This window comes from Sorghum bicolor, chromosome 8 (genome assembly GCF_000003195.3).
Source record: "Sorghum bicolor cultivar BTx623 chromosome 8, Sorghum_bicolor_NCBIv3, whole genome shotgun sequence".
Lineage (NCBI taxonomy): Eukaryota > Viridiplantae > Streptophyta > Magnoliopsida > Poales > Poaceae > Sorghum > Sorghum bicolor.
Window position 1 is genome coordinate 53,711,630 of NC_012877.2, and position 7,018 is coordinate 53,718,647.

Here is a 7,018-nt window from a genome sequence, read left to right on the forward strand (position 1 = left end):
TTGACATGTCTTATACGCAGCTCCCTCCTAGACCCCCAAAAAGACAACGTCGTCGTCCGACACGTTTTGTCGATCATGATGAAGCACGGGAAAGGAGAGAGGAGGCAACAGCCACAGAGTCTAACATTCAGACCTCTGCTCCATAGCCTCAAGCCACAACCACGACCACAACTCCTGCACCAAAGAGGGGACGAGGGAAAAGACGTTCAAACCAATATCCAAAGAAGGGGGTATGTTATGTGATAACAGCGGTCGGGCCAGATGGGGAGATCCTTGAGCCACTACAGTACGTCTCTAGATTTCGTAATGCAGTCGGGGCACTGGTAAGAGAGCATATGAACCCAGCAATCCGTATGTGGAGTGGATCTGATGGTGTACCTGAGAGGGAAAAGCAAGTGCTATGGGATGAATGGCTGATGGTCACTTTTAGGTTGCCGGAGGGAACTCATGAACTGGTAAGACAACATACTTTCAAGATGATGGGCAACGCATTCCAACATTGGAGGTCATATCTAAACGTGACGTATGCTTCGAAGGGGTTAACTCCCTTCGAAGAGTTTGGCAACATAACTCACAATCAATGGGCGCAGTTCTTGGCCGAGAAGACTTCACCTGAAGCACTGGCCATTAGCAAATATAATAGCGACCAGGCAAAGAAGAACAAATACCACCCTCGCCTAGGCCCCGGTGGCTACAAGGGCAAGCAGGACAAGTTTCAAAAGTTGGATGCAGCGGCCGAGGCTTCAGAGGATCCAAAGATGCACAAATTAGTGAAGTTGAAGACACGTGTGAAGCAATGGATATATGCGAGGAGTGTGGATTCATCGGCCCTTAAGTTTGCTGAGCCAGACACCGAAGAGGCAGTATCGAGGATACTATAATATGCTGAAGACTCAGAGAAGGGCACATTCACCCCTTCTAGAGAGAAGGATGAGCTGAGCCTTGGCTTGGGAAATGCCGAGCACACCGGCCGCACCAGAGGTCTAGGAAAACAGACGACCTAGAAGCAAGGATTCAGAGAGGATAGCAACATCTATAAGAAACATAACAGAAATCAAGAGGCTAGTCTTGAGCTCCATGTGAAGGCTCTAGTTGCGAAGGCGCTTTCGGAGCAAGGTCTGTCTACGGAGCCAAGGACACAAATTCAGCCGGTGGGAGAACTCGCTTTAGTTTGCAGCCCTTCGGATGTTCGTAGCAGCCAAGGCTCCACAACCTCAATCACCGTCGATCGCTTACGGGAGCCAGCTAGTTGCACCCTATTGGTTCCGGGCCGGTCAAGCAAGGTACGTGAGGTGGCAACCGGTAGGGCACATCCTCCTGGAGGCGTCTGGCATGGTAACCCCATCCCGGACGACTACACAAGGGTCGAAGTGCATACCGTGAATCCCAACTACATTTCTTGGGAGATAGAATACCCAACTCCCGAGGGGCTTGTTAAGCTTGGAGATGTCATAAATCAGTTTATCCTTTGGCACAAAAAGGACATTGTGTTGAATGTTTCTTCACCCACTCTTAGTGAAGTACATATACAGCTAGATGATCAATGTGGGGACGTGTATTCACCGGCTCGTGGCGACCACATGACTGATGAGGTGCCACATTCTTCCCAAACTCCTAGGGACCACATGCCTGAGGAGAAACAGACTTCTCCAGCTCGTCATACCGAGCAAGTGAGTGAAGGGATGCCACAATGTTCTCCAGCTCATCATATCGAGCAAGGGCATGATGACATGTCACAGGCTTGTCCACTCGAGCATGGGCCTGATGGCGAGCGAGATCCTTCTCAACGGCACGACAGGAACAACGACCGACTTCTGAAAAACAAGGTGAGCGTGTGCCTGAATCATAGGCTCGAAAGAAGATTCCCTACCATACGAGGCCAGTTTATGTCCCGATGAGAGACGTCTCGACGGTTGACAAGTGGTTTACTCGTGACAAGTTCCTGCCTGAGCACCAAATTAAAAGCCAATATGCTCGTGCTTCTGAGCCAACCGACACTAGCACACTCCACCAACCACCAAAGAAGTATCCAAATATTGAGGCCATCAATTGGACAGAGGATTGCCCAAAAAATATGAAAGAGGCAAGAATTTCCTACCAAACCGAATCATGCAGCTTATGCCAGGTGGAATGAAAAGGTTTCATGATTGGTACTTGCGTGCTATGTCGACGCGACTAAATGAAATATATGCAACCTTCCCTAAAGGCACATTTGGAGGTTCAAGTGGGCATATTATATTTGACTTCGATGACATGCACGAATGCTTTCACCTCGGAATGATGGAAATGAATCTAGTCCGCGTGTGGTGCCTGTAAGTCCTTGCCGTCTCGATCCGATACGAATGAAATCTTTGGATTTTCTTGTACCTGACCTATGTCATGATTTGTAGAATGCAAGCACATATTGTGAAGCAGGCGCCAAGTCTCGGAGGTGGGTATATAGATCCTTTTTGGATCTCTTCATCAATTTTTAACGAACCCAAGCGCTGGAAACTTGATGGTGAAGAACTAGCTGCTGGAAAAACCGTTGAGGAGAAAGAGGCGATCCGGAAAGAAGCTATTCGCAAAAAGGCCTATATGGTTGCGGCACGGATTTCTAAAGCTCTTCTGAATCTCCAGCATAATGATATGATATGGATACCACACCACTTTGGGTAAGTTCGACTCTATACTTGAATAAAGCATTGTTCGATATATTTAGTTTGTTGCAAAAGACCTCATTTGTTTCTTTAATGATTAAATTCATGCAGGAATCACTGGATTGTTGTAGGAGTCGATGTTGGGTTGAGCATGGCACATGTCTATGATTCGGCAGATTATGCTCCAACGACATACAAGGACTTCATATCGATTCTCAAGACGTAATACAAATCCTCATTTGCTTTTATATGTTGCTATACATACATGTAAACTTTGCTTTTTGATACTAACAAGTTGTCATTGATAAAACCATTTGAATAGGGCATTCAAGCACTATGTCGAATATCATAAAGGAAGGCATTGCCCAAAATTGAAGAGCGAATTGGCGATCAAGACGCTCTGTGCGGTACGTGTAACTTACATCGTTATACTCGATTACGTTAGGAAATAACATTACTTACTATTTCCATATGCAAAACACACAGAATCTCAAGCAGAGGCCTAGAAGTAACCATTGTGGATATTACATATGTTGTATGATGAGTAACACTAGTGCCTACACGAGACACCCCAATCTGGTTAGTTTCACACTTTGTTCCCTCATAGTATGAAATTTAGTTCCCTCATGTTATAAAATCTTAAACTTGTTCTCCTATAGTGGAAAGAATATAAAGACAAGCGAAGGAACCTAATCAAGGAGGATGAACTCCTAGGGCTCGTCGGCGACCTTTGCAACTTCATCATTGACGAGATTGTTGATTCTAGAGGCGCTTATCATGATGTAAGGTCCGATCCACTTCACCAACACCTGCGTGAGACACACAGGCTCTGTCTTGGACGTTGATAACAATCTAGACTAAGATGCATATGGACTTGTAGGAATATTTAAACTTGTGAATTATGGTTATGTAATAGACTTTGCGATGAATTAGACATGTAATTTGTGGTTTATATTGTTCTTGTGTGGTTGTGGATGAATATATATATATATATATATATATATATATATATATATATATATATATATATATATATATATATATATATATATATATATATATATATATATATATATATATATGTGTGTGTGTGTGTGTGTGGTGGTCAGATTTGAATTATATATTACGTGCTCTAGTCATATTTTAATTCAGATTTGAAATTTTTTTTTGCTGAAAAATAGGTTGTAGCGGCGGCTGTAGATTGAACCGCCCCTACAAATTATCACTTTAGGGGCGGATGTTGTTTCAGCCGCCCTTAGAAATACTATTTGTAAGGGGGGCTGGGTCACCAGCCACCCTTACAAATGATATTTCTAAGGGCGGCTGATAACACTAGCCGTCCTTACAAATATATTTGTAAGGGCGGCTGGGGCACCCGCCCTTACAAATATTTTATTTGTAAGTGCGAGGCCGGAGGGGCAGCTGGGCCAGCCGCCCTTACAGAGGGTTCCTAGCCGTCCCTAGAAATGAATTCTGTAGTAGTGGGAGAAGAAGTTATAATCTTCATTTATAAATAAAGCATAGACATAGCCATCATTTATTGAAGGGGAACAATATATGGTGCCACAACACTGCACATCCAAATAAACTGGCTACCCAGCCAGGAAGCAACTCATTCCAATCATATTCAGTGCAATTTTCTTGAATAAGAAACTAGAGCAGTGAGTTGAAGGGTGTGTGAGATTTTGTGAGACATGTGGCACCTAGAGAGTTGGAATGAGAGAACTTGGTAACTGAATGAGCACTTTTGGCAACCTACAGTGCCAGGTATCATCAAGAGACATTGGTTGGAATGAGACATGTTGCATCTAGATTTGATTGCTCTTGTTACCTTACCAACAAATGAGATGATAGATGGCATTACCACAATCCTGAATTGCCTTGAGTGCCAAAAACCACCAAGGAAAGGGGTAAAACCGCCAAGGAAATAATCCTTGACCACAAACCGTCAAGCAAACACACTCAAGGATAGAAGCTAAGGGAAATTAGTTTTCTTGACAGTTTTAACACTCAAGGATGACTTCCTTGGAGGCTGGCCGCCAAGATAACAACGACCAGACTTAATTTGCCAGAGGGCCAAGGAAATATTACAACCGTCAAGGAAATAAGTTTTCTTGAGGGTCAATAGCCGCCAAGTAAATAAATTTTCTTGAGAGTTGACAACCTCCAAGTAAACACTCTAAACCGCCAAGGTAATTATTGTTTCCTTGGCTACCATCGACCTCCAAGGTAATTTTGATTTCCTTGAGGACCAGCCCCCAAGGAAATCTATACTAACAATAAAAAAAATTCAGTAATCAATATATTCTAGTATTATAGTCACTATATATGCTCAATTGACACATGATGACATACATATAGACATTTTGTTATTGAGCGCAACCATTATATTTACATTAAGATATCCATAAAATATTACAAGTGCATTTATCATTCATCCTTACATGAAGTTCATATACATTATAACACACAAGTCATTAATAGTTTCCAAAGTGGCAAGTGTATTACTAACACCTGTATCAAGCTTTTTCTCAGCACATGTCTTTTGGCCTAACTCGTACATTTGCTGGTTGCATACCTACATGAGAAAATAGAACAAAGAATTGATTACTAAGCATGTATGAAATCAGTGTGATGGAAGTGCAGCCACGCTATCTGGAAGATGATCTCCTTGGCAATATTGAAGTTAATATACATGTCCTCGTAGTATACTGCAGAGTCTGAACCTACAGAATGCCATTGCAATGAGCAAACTAATAAGCATACCCCCCCTACACCCGCTAATTTTCTAAAATTATACAAAACGTGGACAATAGACAACAATATATGCAACTGAAATTCTTAATAGTACGGTAGAGTCATCTGGAGACTCTGCACCCTTCATGGGAATTCAGATACTGCAGACGCGGACAGCCCACACCCCTACACCCGCGAATAAAAACTGCAGGACACCCAAACCAAATCTTTGCTATGCTTCCGTTCCACGAACAGCCCACCAAGGGCAAGCACTGCTGTGCTTGTTTGCTCGACGCCGGCCCTGCAGAAACGGCAACCTGCAGACGAATACAGACGCACAGAATCGATGACCTGTTTGGGGACTCGATGAGCGGAGAAACTGGAGCTCCTGAACGTGACTGCTGGGGATAGGCAGGGTTTGCACTGCCTGAAACTGCACTACCAGAAACCTGAAGCGATAGGAATCAAACACTTGCGGGAGCGGCCAGCTACAGAGACCTTCGGCAAGCACTAGCTGGCTGGGAGGCGCTCAGCGCTGCAGCGTTGCTGCTGTTTCTCCAGTACCAGCACTCACCGAACATAGGAACCAAGATCGAGCAGAAGAGAAAAAGCAGTGGACTGCAGAGTTGCTGGCTAAAGACTCGAAGGTCCTGGGTACTCACGTAAAAAGCCCAGCTCCCATTGGTTCAAGTGACTTGCAGCCTGATTGGTTGGACGGATGAACAGGAGACCGAGCTCCAAGAACAGAAAAAGGTGCGGCTAAAACAAACAACGAAATTCGACTCAAATCTTCACAAATCGCTCCCAAATTTTGGTCAGATAAAATTCACCTAGGCACAAAACTATTCTCCAAAAATCATTGCTTGAGATTGGCTCAAACTCCAGGAAAACTGGATCACAGCTAAGTACGAAAATAAAGAAAAATGAAGAACACAGTGAAGACAAAATCACAAATATATGCCATGAAACCCAGAGGGCACGAGAAGGATTCGGCCCTTCTTTCCCATCTCAAATCTCAACGAATACACATACTCAAAGTTCAGATTTTTTTAACCTCTCAAAAACTAAACAGCAAAACCTAAAGGAGGGAGGAGACCTTCATGCCGCCTGCAGGACGGAAGGGGCTGGCTGCTCCTTCGTGCGGCCTGCCGCTGGCCGGCCAGGACTGGAAGGCCGAGCCGCCACACCTGAGGGCCAGGCCGCCGCACGGCTAAGGGGCGCCTGTGCCTGTGCCGTGCCTCCTCTAGGGTTTTGACTGCCTCAGGAGAAGAACAGAGCATGGGTTTTATTCGGCTTCTCGCGTATCTCATCCATTCGAGTTGATCCAACGGTGGAAATTGAGTGTGCTTGAGATGGGCCGAGACAGGCCAAATCATTGGTGGGCCAAATACGAAATTGCGTCGCCCTTTACTGTCTAAAAATGATTTATTATTTATTTTTTTCTATTATCAAATAAATAAATAAGACACCATCTAAATCGAGCTAAAAATGTATTTTACAGTCCAAAACTTTTTAAAAAGCAACAACCTGTATATATGTTGTTGTGTACTAGTCCTAGAAATTTTTTAATATGTTTACTATTTTCTATAGTTTAAATAAATTTCTATGTGCTTGTTAAAAGTAATTTTGTTGAACTGCGTGTA

General features: G+C 43.7%; 1 long non-coding RNA gene across 1 annotated transcript; it reads right to left on the minus strand.

The window, feature by feature from the left end:
• On the minus strand, window positions 4,987–6,666 carry LOC110437672. Its single transcript, XR_002455587.1, has 2 exons — window positions 6,472–6,666; window positions 4,987–5,217 (listed from the first exon to the last, which is right to left on the minus strand). It is a non-coding gene; the product is annotated as an uncharacterized LOC110437672 (long non-coding RNA).